Source organism: Microtus oregoni, unplaced genomic scaffold, assembly GCF_018167655.1.
Source record: "Microtus oregoni isolate MIOR12 unplaced genomic scaffold, Mior012 000005F_ref0000423, whole genome shotgun sequence".
NCBI classification, from domain to species: Eukaryota; Metazoa; Chordata; class Mammalia; order Rodentia; family Cricetidae; genus Microtus; species Microtus oregoni.
The window spans coordinates 20,016,713-20,029,491 of NW_024543064.1; the positions used below are offsets into that span (position 1 = coordinate 20,016,713).

The 12,779-nt window shown below is 51.7% G+C and overlaps 1 non-coding gene across 1 annotated transcript; it reads left to right on the top strand.

Annotated features, from left to right (window-relative positions):
* The first annotated feature begins 833 nt into the window (after nt 1-833).
* Nucleotides 834-936, top strand: LOC121449014. The gene has a single exon (XR_005974472.1). It is a non-coding gene; the product is annotated as a U6 spliceosomal RNA (small nuclear RNA).
* The last annotated feature ends 11,843 nt before the right edge of the window (nt 937-12,779 follow it).

The following is a 12,779-nucleotide window of genomic DNA, read 5'->3' on the forward strand; positions in this document are numbered from 1 at the left end:
AGGATCTGAGTTCAGTTCCCGGTACCCATATCAGGCATCGCACAACTGAATGTCACTTCAGTTCCAGGGGATTTGATATACCATTTTCTGGTCTCCTTGGGCACCTGCACAGGTGTGATAAACATTCACACCCACACACACATGCACGCATGAATGCATGCACACACACATGCATGCACATGAACACACAATAAAATAAAAACACATCTAAAACAAACAAACAAAAAACTTGCCAAGCCAAACATGGTGGCATGCTCCTTTAATTTAACCCAGCACTGAGGAGGCAGAGGCAGCTGAATCTCTGAGTTCAAGGCCAGCCTGGTCTATACCTTGCCTCAAAAAAACCCGAAAAACAAAAAGTCACGACAGATGTGGAGGCACACAATTTTAATCCCGGGAGGCAGAGGCAAGCCTGGTCTACACAGGCCGTCCAAGGCCAGCCAGGGGATACATAGTGAGAACATGTCTAAATAAATAACAAATAGGAGCACTTACTGATCTCCCAAAGGACCCGGTTCAGTCCCCAGCACTCACAACTTGTCCTGTCTCCAGTTACAAGGGCTCTGATGCCCCTGTCTCGCCTCTGTGGGCACCTCTGTACACGTGGGCGCATATGTACACAGGCATACACACTATCATAGATAAATACTTGAAAAATGGGATGTGGGGAGATGGCTCGGTTGATAAAACGCTTGCCACACAAGGAGCAACGTGAGTCTATAATCCCAGGGACACGAAGACAGGAGGAGCCCTGGAGCTTGCTGGCCAGCCAGTCTAGCTGAACTGGTGAACTCCAGACGCAGCGAAAAACCCTGTGTCAGAAAATAAGGCAGTGTTAGCTTCAGCAGCATGCTAAAATTGGAATGATAAGGAGAAGATTAGCACGGCCCTGGGCAAGGATGACACTCAGAGTCCCTTGAAGCATTCCAAAAGGGGGAAAGAATTATAAGGTGGGGAGTGATGGAGAAAGACACTTGAAGGCTGATCTCTGGCCTCCACACATGTGGATGTATGTGTGGGCATACAGATGCATACACTCGAATACAAGACTGCCTCCTTCATATTGCTCGCCTGAAGTAGGCTGACTCCTATTATTTTGTTTTGTTTCACTATATAACCCAGACTGGTCTTGAATTCAAAATCCTTCTGCCCTAGCTTCCCAAGTACTGAGATTATAGGCCTATGTCACCTTGCAAAAAGCTCTATTGTGTGTGTGTGTGGAGGGGGGTGTTCGAGACAGGATTTCTCAGTGGAGCCCTGGCTGCCCTGTAAATTTAACTCTTTAGACCAGGCTGGCCTTGAACTCACGGAGACTGGACTGGCAAAAAGCTCTTGATTCTTATTTATTTATTTATGTTTTTCAAGACAGGGTTTCTCTGTGTAGCTTTGGAGCCTGTCCTGGAATTCCCTTTGTAGATCAGGCTGGCCTCCAGCTCACTGAGATCCGCCTGCCTCTGCCTCCCAAATGCTGGGATTAAAGGCATGATTTATTTTTATATGCATTGGTGTTTTGCCTGCGTATAGTCTGTGTGAGGGTATTGGATCCTGGAGTTACAGACAGTTGTTAGTGGCCATCTGCCATGTGGTTGCTGGGAATTGAACCTGGAGTCCTTTGAAAGAGCAGTTAGTGCTCTTTTTTTGTTTGTTTTTTTGAGACAGGGTTTCAGGGGCTGGAGAGATGGCTCAGAGGTTAAAAGCACTGACTACTCTTCTGAAGGTCCTGAGTTCAATTCCCAGCAACCACATGGTGGCTCACAACCATCTGTAATGAGATCTGGTGCCCTCTTCTGGCCTGCAGGCATACATGGAGGCTGAACACTGTGTACATAATAAATAAATAAATCTTTAAAAAAAAAAGAGAGACAGGGTTTCAAACCCTCCTTCCCCCCCACACACACACACGAAAAGAGCCGGGTAGTGGTGGTGCATGCCTTTAATCCTAGCACTCCGGAGGCAGAGGCAGGCGGATCTCTGTGAGTTCGAGGCCAGCCTGGTCTACAAGAGCTAGTTCCAGGACAGGCTCCAAAGCTACACAGAGAAAGCCTGTCTTGAAAAAAGAAGAAGAAGAAGAAGAAGAAGAAGAAGAAGAAGAAGAAGAAGAGGAAGAGGAAGAGGAAGAGGAAGAGGAAGAAGAAGAAGAAGAAGAAGAAGAAGAAGAAGAAGAAGAAAAGAAAAAAGAAAGAGGGTTTCTCTGTAGTTTTGAAGCCTCTCTGTCCTGGAACTCGCTCTGTAGACCAGGCTGGCCTCGAACTCACAGAGATCCACCTGCCCTGCCTCCCAAATGCTGAGATTAAAGGCATGTGCCACCCCCACCCGGCAACAGTTAGGCTCTTAACTGCTCAGCCATCTCTCCAGCCCTGTATTTTATTTATAATATATCCTCTTCACAAGATTGACAGGTTGCCTTCCTCCATAAAAGCAGAGAACTTGTTTGTCACATTGACCTTGAACACCTGGCAGGCTCCTTGACCCTAGGTAGGATGCTCAAAAACCCCTTGTTGACGTGTAGCTCAGTTAGTAGAGTGCTTGCCTAAATGCACAAAACCCTGAGTTCAATCCCCAGCATGACATAAACTGGAAGTGTTTGTGTACATCTTTAGCCTAAAGTGACTAGACTCTAGGCGCTTGGGAGAGGGAGGGAAGAGAAACAGCTCAGGATCATCCAGTTCAAGGACATCGTGGGATACTGTGTGATACAGAAGATGGGGGGAGGGGGGAAGGGAGGAGGGTTTAGAGAGAGAGAGAGAGAGAGAGAGAGAGAGAGAGAGAGAGCACTGAACTCAGCCTCCAGGGTGTCAGGAGCCATGGAATGCTCTTAAGTAAGACAGTGTCAGGATTCAGCTCGTGTTTTAGAAAACTCACCCTGGTGGCTGTGTGTAAGATGGATTATGGATTGCGGAGGGAAGGCAGGCGACAAGAGGAGGAGGAACTGAGGAGCCACTGGGGGAGACAAAGACACAGCACCTGAGGCTGGGCCTGAATGCCCCCTGCCTGTGAGGCTCTGAACCCCCTCCCAGCCCTCCCCTCCACCCCCCAGGCCTGTTGTCTTGAGCAGCAGTGGGAAGGACAGGGCTGGCAAAACTGACACTCACTAATCACGGCCCTCACCCCAGAGCCGCACTGACTGTCTGGTCTCCATGGAGACACGGCAACCTCCGGCCACTTGTTAATGGCAACTCAACAAGGCTGCAGCAATGGGGACGGGCCTGACCAGTGTGCCCAGCTCCGCACCATTCATCCCAGCTTGGGCCTCTGCAGAAGACCCCAGGGGTGCCGGAGTTGGGGCACAGGAAAGAGGTCTGGTGGCTGGGAGATGCTGCACCCCTCTGCGGCCCCGCCTCCCTTGGCACTGCCAAGCAGCGAGGGCAGAGGCAGTCTCTGCCCTGGCTGACTCCTCCGCAGGGCTGCTGGGAAGCTGAGCTCATGCAGGTCACCCAGGCAAGGCCAAAGGGCTGGCGGGGGATGGTGAGGAGTCCGAAGGGGACCTGCCTGCATCCCACACACAGCAGAACGGAGGGGGATGAGTTTTTCCTGCACCAGCAACCCTCTGCTCCGCTAGCCTGAGGCAGGGGCCCAATTGGGAACCATCTGTCCAGAACCTCTTCCCAGAGCACTGTCGCTACAACGGAAATGCCACCATTAGCAATTCGTTCCATCAGGAGGCAGCGCGGCTTAGCACACAAAACACTGGCTTTGCAGTCAGGCCAGCCCAGCCTGGGTATAAAAGCCTGGCTCCGTCCCTCCCATTGAGCACTGATTTCTCCATCTGCAGGATGGGGACGATAATCACAAGAGTCTACGTGCACAGCAGGAAATGCTACGGATGTTTCCTAGGGACCCGGTGCCTTCCCCTCCACGAGCCAGTCCTGTTACCTCTTCTTTTCTCCCCTTTCTGTCTTTTTAAAAACATGTTTTGGAGACCCAGTACATTGTGCAGACTGATCTTGAGCTAGCTAAGAATGACCTTGAACTCAACACCCTCTTGCTTTCCAAGTGCTGGGATCGAAGACCTGTGCTGCTGCGCCTGGCAACTCCAGGCCTTTCTTTGCCACCACAGACCATCTGGGTCCTCTTCCACTCTTCCCAGGATGATCCACAGATGCTCCACCCTCCTGTAACTGTCCCACATTTGTGGTCCCCATAGACTGGGTGGGTAGAGTGAGCATCAGGGACAAAACTGGTGAAATAAACAAGCAGGGAGAAGGGACATTCTCTTGCCTTTTTAATTTTTTTTTCTGTCTTCCTTTCATTCTGCTAAGCACTCCATGGAGGCCTCTTTCCGTCTCCCCTTCATACCGTTGTCCATCTGTCTACCCACTCCTCCCACAAACAAAGACTGAACCCTTCCTTTATATGGGGGTCTCAGAGATGCAGATACCACCTGAGTCTCCCATGATGCAGAGACCAGGTTCCCAGATACCAGGCATCCCACAGTTGGCTGGGGGCCTGGACACAGCCACTTCCCCACACCGTGGTTTTCATTCCTTCGGTGATACTGCAAGCCGAAAGGGTCCTGAGAACTCATCTAGTCCAGTTCATGGCAGCCATCAGGATGAAAACCCAAGGCTCAGGGTGGCCCATGATCCCACGGCAGCCTCGTTTTGAAGCTGACAATGTGGGCCTGCTTAGGAGGTGTTTTTTGGCTCTCTGGACCCTGCTGACAGCTGTGTTCCCAGCAGCAGCTGGAATGCTGGTGGGAGGCCTTGTCTGACCTTTACACCCTGACTCCCCAGGGCAGAACCAGGTGGCTCTGTTGGGGCCCAGGGTGAAGAGGTGGGGGGTTGGGGATGATTGAGAGTGAGCAGAAAGGGCATGGGATGGTTGGAAGATAACAGACATTGTTGATTCTGAACACCAAAACAGGGGCTCCAAGATCCTGTCTCAGCTCTGCTGAGCACTGGCCATGAGCACTGGCCAGGTAATGTGTTGGTTTTTTTTTTTCCTTTTTAGTTAAAACATTTTTTAAAGGTTTATTTTATGCGTATGAGTTTTTCCTACGTGTATGTCTGTGCACATGTGCATGCCTTGTGCCTGCAGAGCTTAGGAGAGAGTGTGGGGTCCCAGGAACTGGAGTTCCAGATGATTGTGAGTGGCCGTATCAGCACTAAGAACTGAACCGTGGCCCTCTACAACGACAGTAGGTACTCTCAACCTCTGAGTTCTCTTTCCAGCATCCCTACAAGGACAGTAGGTACTCTCAACCTCTGAGTCATCTTTCCAGCATCCCCTTTTTCCTTTTTATTTGAGATAGACTGGGCCTTGAACTCATGGCAATCTTCCTGCCTCATTCTCCCATGTCCTGGGATTCCAGGCATGAGTCACCATGCCTGCTTGAACTTGTTTTCTTTTCTTTCTTTCTTTTTTGGTTTTTCAAGAAAAGGTTTCTCTGTAGCTTTGGGGCCTGTCCTGGAACTAGCTCTTGTAGACCAGGCTGGCCTCGAACTCAGAGATCCACTGGCCCTCTGCCTTCCAAATGCTGGGATTAAAGGCGTGTGCCACCACCACCCAGAAAACTTGTTTTCTTATTAATGAAATGGCTTTACCAAAGCAGAATGGAAAGGATTTGTCAATGGAAGGCAGCTGTACAAAGGTAAGGAATTTTTTTGTTTGCTTGTTGGTTTTGTTTTTTGAGACAGGGTTTTTCTGTAGCTTTGGAGCCTGTCCTGGAACCAGCTCTTGTAGACCAGGCTGGCCTCAAATTCACAGAGATCCGCCTGTCTCTGCCTCCCCCAGTGCTGGGATTAAAGGCCTGTGCCACCACCGCCTGGCAGGTAAGGAATCTTTATTTGGGGGCTGAAAGAGCTGGAGGCCACAGAGTGAGCCTCTACCTCCATCCTGTGAGTTGCCTTTGCAGAACTGAAGGCAAGGATTTGTCCAGTCGGAACTGTTCATTTGCCAAAGGAGGAAACGGAAACGAGACTAGAGATGGGGAACAAGTTTCTCAAGGTCACACAGCCATTGTGGGACCAATGTGGGCCCAGAGCCCAAGCTGTGCACAAGGTCCCCTGCCCAGCTGCCTTGCTTGCTCACTCAGCCCCTTGGTTTTGTCTCCCCCAGCGAGTGGGCGCAGAATGGGCTCAGTTTCCTTCCTGCCGCCCTGCCCGCCGTCTGCCACGTTGGCAGCCGCCTGAAGCCTTCTCGCCCCTGCTGCTGCTGCTGCTGCTGCTGCTGATGCGGCATCAGCCGAGACCAACCAGCCAAGAGTTTGCCCAGAGCAGCCAGGGCTGCCTGAGCCTGAGCTGGGGCAGGACTGGCTGATTCTGCCAGATGGGAGGGAGCGAGGCAGCCAGTGGAGGGAGGGAACAAGAGCCCAGTCCTCTGCTCTCATCAGCCAAGGGAGGGAGGTAGAAGGCTGCCTGCGTTTGGGGGCTAGGAGGCTGGAGTATCTGACCATGAGGTTCAGACAGCTGGGTCTGTCCCCTCAGGAGCACATACACACATTGCACAAATGCACACGAACCTGCACACACACGCACACACACATATACAGCATAAAAAAGCATACTGCAGGTGAATTTATTTGCTTCAAGTGTGCATGTCCTGCTGTGCGTACATTGGTGCTGCTCAGAGACCCACTGTGTGTTTGCATAAGCACAAGGGAAAGTCGTGGGTGTCTTGAGTTTGAATTCGGGCTATGTGCAAAGAAATGGTGTGTCTAGCAGCGTGTGTCCCTCCAAACCAGTGTATAACACATGGCTGACGAGGAATCCAGGTGTGCACACAAAGGGGTCGGTACATGTGCCTGACTTTATGTACGCCATGTCAGGGTGTGTCAGCGTCCCTACGAACTCGTTACAGTTGACAAGAGAATAATGAGGTCATTATACACAAGGCATGGCCGGGATGTCTGCATTAAGGGATGCTGTGTGGGCTGGACCAAATGTCCAGGGGTAGGTATGCGGCATCTTTGTGGCTATTGATGGTGGCATAGGGAAACATTAGATGTCTGTATATATTTGGCTGTGTGCATAGGAGATTAGGAGGCAGGACGACGGTAGTGATGGCAGTGGTGGTGCTGTGCTGGGCGATTCACACTTGTTTCTCTGTGTGGCAGGGCCTGTATGTGCCTGTGTGTGCGAGTCTCTATGTACCGTGTGATGGAAACCACGTGGGTCTGTGGTGAGCTGAGCTTGGAGAGGGAGGGAGTCCATGCCTGGGTTTGTATTTGTCTGTGCGCCCGAGGTCAGATTCGCTCCTACCGCCTGTGTGCACAGGTGGCTGCTGTGTCCAACCGTGTCTTTGTGTGTTTCAGGTTGCCTGAATGTGCACAGGAGGAGGACATGGTGGGAGGACTCGAGTGCGTGCCTGTGCGGGCCCCTTTAACGTGGCAAGTCTTAGAAATGTCGGCCTTCTTGGCAGCAGATCTGGGCTTGGTTCCACTGGGGGTGTCTGCAGAGAGGGGCTTAGAAGGGACGTGCTTGAGCGAGAGAGACAGGAAGGGAAGGGGGGGGCAGCCCAGCTTGGGGTTTCCAGGAGGGAAAGCCAGACATTGGAACTTGTCAACGCTACCTCCTTCCCTGCCCCCACCTCCTTGCTGCTGCCTCCCCTCCTGGCGCCTGAAGGCTGTTGGCAGACGGACAGACAGACAGACAGTGCACACATAGACTGGCTCCATGGCACAGAGCCCAAACCCGAGCCCCTAAATACACAAGCCTGGATACGGAGATCCAGAGAGAGCAGAGGAAGTGGCTAAATCTTGGAAGAGTGCATGTGTTTATGTGTATTGGGGAACAGGGGGTGCTGCTGGCCTCTGGTGCTTTAACCTAAACCAGCAGGCCTGGTGGGGGTTTTGACTGCTGGGGGAAGCCTCTGGGGAGGGGGCTTTTATGGCTCAAGCCAGGCTCCTAGCCCTGCCCCCTGCTTAGACAACTGCTGCAGTGTTTCAGGAACTGTCTGTTACTGTCTGTTTTACTGAAGCAGAAGAGGACTAGGGAAGGTCGCACCACAGAAGCAGGATCGGAACCCAGGACTGCTCCTCCAATGGAGCTGTGCACTCTTCTCGTGGTTCATTTAGTTCTTTCTCCCCCTCGGGTCTCCAGGTTATGGCAATGACTTTGCTGTTATTGTTGTCTCAAGTGATGTGTCTGTCTGTCTGTCTGCTGTTTGTCCATCTGCTGATCGCAGTGGCTCTCAGACTTTCTAACAGAAAGCTTGGGTGCTGCAACCAGGTTACTAGAGGGGGATGGTGGAGTAAGGAGATGGAGCAATTCAAGAAGAGAGGGAGGAGGATGGAGCAGAGGGGCAGGGGGCCACCTTGAGCAGCAGGCTTTCCCACCAGTCACCAGATTTCACTGTGTTCTGAGAGCATCCTGTTCGGGGTGGGGGTTTCTCCCTAAGTCCTAGGGACAGAAGAGCTGGAATCTTAGAGCAGTATTCGGAGTATACACCTAAGCTGTATGCTGACCACTTGCCATGAGAGAGGGGGGCTGTGGTGGGCTAATTAAGGGTGTGGCCTCTTGGAACCTGGTCATGGGAATGGGAAAGGTCTCTGGGGCTGGGGAGATGGCTCAGTGGTTAAGAGCACTGGCTGCTCTTCCAGAGGACCTGGGTTCAATTCTCAGCACCCACATGGCAGCTTCACAACTGTCTGTAACTCCAGTTCCAGGAGATCTGACACCTTTACACCAATGCGCAGAAGATACATTTAAATAAATTATATATATGGAAAAGAAAGAACTCTGTGTACATCTGTGAGCATGGGACAAACAGGTTGGGACTGCAAAGGAGGGAGGAAAACTTTGGAACCGTTTGTAACAGGTGAGGAATGGCTGTGTGTTTTCCTGCTGTGGAAAGCCATCTACAAAAGTGCATGCGTGGCTGGGTCTGCATGTGTCCTGCATGCGAAGCGTGCAATTGTGTATGCATGCGGTGGTGTACAGGAGTCTGAGGTACACATATGTTGTCAGTGTGAGTTATTACATTTTTCTTCAAGTATGTTATGTATTATTGTGTGTGTTGGGCCTGTGCCTGTGCCACTGCGTACCATATGGAGGTCAGAGGATAACTTTGGCAGTTGGTTCGCTCCTCCTTCCCGGGGATGTGATGATCCGACTCAGGTATTCAGCCTTTCCCAGAACGGCTTTCACCCACCAGCCGCCTCACCCACCGCTCTGTAGTTCCTGACTATGGGCCGTGCCGTGAATGCAGTTCATACATGTTTGTGGGGTACTGAATACAAAGGAGTTGCTCGCACACATGGCTCTATATATTGGAGGTCCGAGTCACGTGTGGACATGCGGCGCTTTTCTTTTTGAAGTCCTGTGGATTCCCTGTTGCACCTCGGGCACGCTAAGCAAGTGCTCTTATCACTGAGCTAGACCACAGCTACTTTTGTTTGTTTGTTTGTTTGTTTTTTGTTTACATGTAGACAGGGCAAGGTGGCCCACACTTTTAATACTAGCACTGTGGAAGGCAGAGGTAGGAGGATCTCTGTGAATCTGAGGCCAGCCTGGTCTACAAGGGCAAGCTCCAGAACAACCAGGACTACATAGAGAGAGACCCTGTCTCAGAAACAAACAAACAAAAAAGTGTGTGTGTGTGTGTACGTGTGTGTGTGTGTGTGTACGTGTGTGTGTGTATACGTGTGTGTGTGTGTGTATGTGTGCATGCATGTGCTCTTGAGCATCACGGGAGGTCAGGACGGTTTCGGGAGTCAGTTCTTTCCTTTCACTATGTGGGTTCTGGGATCCAGTTTAGTCATCAGACTTGGTGGTAAGTGTCTTTACCTGCTGAGTCATCTCTCTGGCTCCCCAGCAGACTGACTTCTTATTTTGAGACCAGGTCTCACGAAAATGCCTAGGGTAGTGTGGAGCACATTCTGTACCTAGGCAGGCCTTCAGCTTGCCGGTCTCCCTGCCTCGGCTTTCCAAGGAGCTGGAATTGCCAGGTCAGGCACAGATATGGCTGTTTTCTGAGACAGGGTAACAGTCCCAGCTGTCCTGGAACCCTTTGTAGACCAGGCTGGCCTCGAACCCACAGAAATCTGCCTGCCTCTGCCTCCCAAATGCTAAGATTAAAAGTGTGAGCCACCTCCACCTGGCATATGCATGGCTCTTAAAGCCATATTTTATTTATTTATTTATTTATCCATTCATTTTGTTTTTTTCGAGGCAGTGTTTCTCTTTGTAGCCCTGGCTGTCCTGAAACTCCCTCTGTAGGTCAAACTGGCCTTGAACTCAGAAATCTGCCTGCTTCTTCCTCCTGAGTGCTGGAATTAAAAGACGTGAGCCACCACCTTCTGGTTTATTTCTTTTTTACTGTCAACCTCCTGCTATCGCCGACTCAAACTATGAGGACTGCAATTTTAATATTACACTCACTCTTGAAAGCATCCAATTCATAGTAGGCACTGAGTACAAACGTCTTGAATGGATGAGGATAATGGAGCGTGTGCCTGGCTAGGTGTGAAAATACACACGCACTGTGTGTTAGGGTGTGTGAACTGACACTTTATTGTAGGTGTCCAGATATGTGCGATTTCTGTCCTGTGTGACGTGTGAACCAAATCTGTGCTCGGATGCCTGGGTGTGTCTCAAAGTGGACTGCATCCCTGAAGCCGTGTCGCGATGTGAAGCGCTGCTAGTGTTGGAGATACGGCTGCATGTGCACAGTTCTGTGTGCTTGTGCGTGGGGGTGGGAAGTCGCTGCCGGCTTCTCCCAGCCTTCAGCACTCACTCAGCTTCACCCCAGGTCGCCGGCTGTGAAATGTCAGTGGCAGAGAAGCTAAAAATATCCTCTCTCCTCCTTCTGCTCACTGCTGGGGCTGATGGGACTGTGGGGCCCCAGCCGGCCCCTTGGGCCCTGGGGGAGGAGGAACTGCTGGATGAGGGGTTGGGGCAGGGAAGGACAGGAGGCCCTTTCAATAGAGTACTCATCCTTCCTGCTTCTTTTGAGGCTCCAAAGTCAGACCCCAAGTTCACCTCTTTCAGGAAGTCCTTCTGGGCAGCCAGTACTGACACACGTGTGTGTGTGTGTGTGTGTGTGTGTGTGTGTGTGTGTGTGTGTGTCTGAGGTATCCCAAGCTACCCAGGAGGGAGATATGGCTTCTTCAGACTCCAGGCTTCCTTTGTGAGTCCTGGGACTTCAGAGGATAGGGTTGTGCCTCCTTATCCCGATAGGGGGCTCCCAAGGGAATTGATGCCACTGTCTGCTCCCTAGGGTTGAGGATTAGGGGTGCAGCAGCCACTACAGGAGTTCATCCAGCCCTGTTCCTGGGACCAGAACCTTCTGACTCTAAGGCAGATGTGCTGCTACCGAGAGCTTGTGGGCAAGGAGGAGCTTCAACTTTGTCCACACCACACCCTGGGCTGGCACATGTTTGTGCCTTGAGGACTTGTGTGGGTGCAGGTGGGACGTGTCGGGGCCTGTGGTCCTTTGGGGACCATGTCTTTTCATACGTTGGGCTCCTGGGTGTGTCTTCCTGTATCAGTGGTGTCAGTCACTGTCCGTCTTGGGCACTGTGGGCAAGCAGTAAATGTTTGGGGGTTGTGTTTCCCTGGGTGCTGGTGTGCACATGTGGTGACGAGGTTCACAGACCCACAGACACTATGAGCTGTGTGCACACGGGAGTTGCTGGTGTGAGCATGCGTGAAGATATGTGCAGGCAGGCATCTCTACGCCCATGTCTCAACCACTTGATGACTGCGTTCCTGTGTTTGTGTGTATGTCATTGTGCCTATAGGCGTTTCTGTGATGGGCTGTTTTCCTACGTCACGCTTTTTGCATGTTGCTTTGTGGCAGGGCCTCACGTACTTAAGGCTGGCCTTGAATCCTCCATTTAGCAAAGGCTGACCATGGACTTCCAACCTTACGGCCTCCACCTCCCAGATGCCAGGATTTACAGGTACATGCCACCTCTTGGCATGTGCCTGTATCACTTCGATTTGGAGAGGCTGTGACCAGGTGTCCCTGTGGATGTCGGTGTTCTTTGTGGCACTGGCATGCGGCTTCCTTCTGTTTTTCTTCTCTAAAGATCCACGTTTTTAAATGTGTGTATGTGTGTCTGCACACCATGCGCATATCTGTACTGTGTGTGTGCCCATGCGTTTCTTAGCTCTATCATACGAAGGCATGCCAAAGAGGTGCATGCCAAAGAGGTCGTCAGATCTCCTGGAACTGAAATGACAGGCATTTGTGAGCTGCCACGTGGGCGCTGGGAACCACACTGGACGAGCACCAAATGCTCTTCACTACTGCGCTATACCTGAAGCTCCAATGTGCTTTCCTTAGTCTCTCCCTGTTCTGGGTTGGAGGCTTCAGGATTGTGAACCTACAAGTACCTCTGCCCTTCGCAGCCCTGAGATTTCTTCTGCTCCTTCTCTGTGGGACTTGAGACCTGAGATGGGAGAGAAGCAAACAGGGCAGGCAGTCATGGAACCCATGAGCCCACGACAGGCAGGGCTGGGGCCAGGCTGCCGCGAGGGCCCTGCCTCAGCTTTGCTCCAAGCAAGCGCTAAGCCAGAGCCTCGGTTACATGTAAACACCAGCTGTGTCAAGACAGCACAGCTTCTTCTAGGTCAACAGACAGCTGTGGGGTTGCTAGGCAACCGCCTGGCTCCCCCCCCATCAGGCTCCCCTCTCATTGCCTCTACCTGCAAACTCTTTGCCGGCACCCCCACCCCACAGGGCCTCCGGTCACCCCCAAGGCAGTTTACACAGTGGGGTAGAGAGTCAGGGCAGCTTTGGGACCGGAATCCAGCAGGAGGTGTGATACTTCCAGTGTGCTTTCTGCCCAGGCCTTGGCACTCTTCAGTTCCCACCTCGCCCTATTAGGGCTGAAC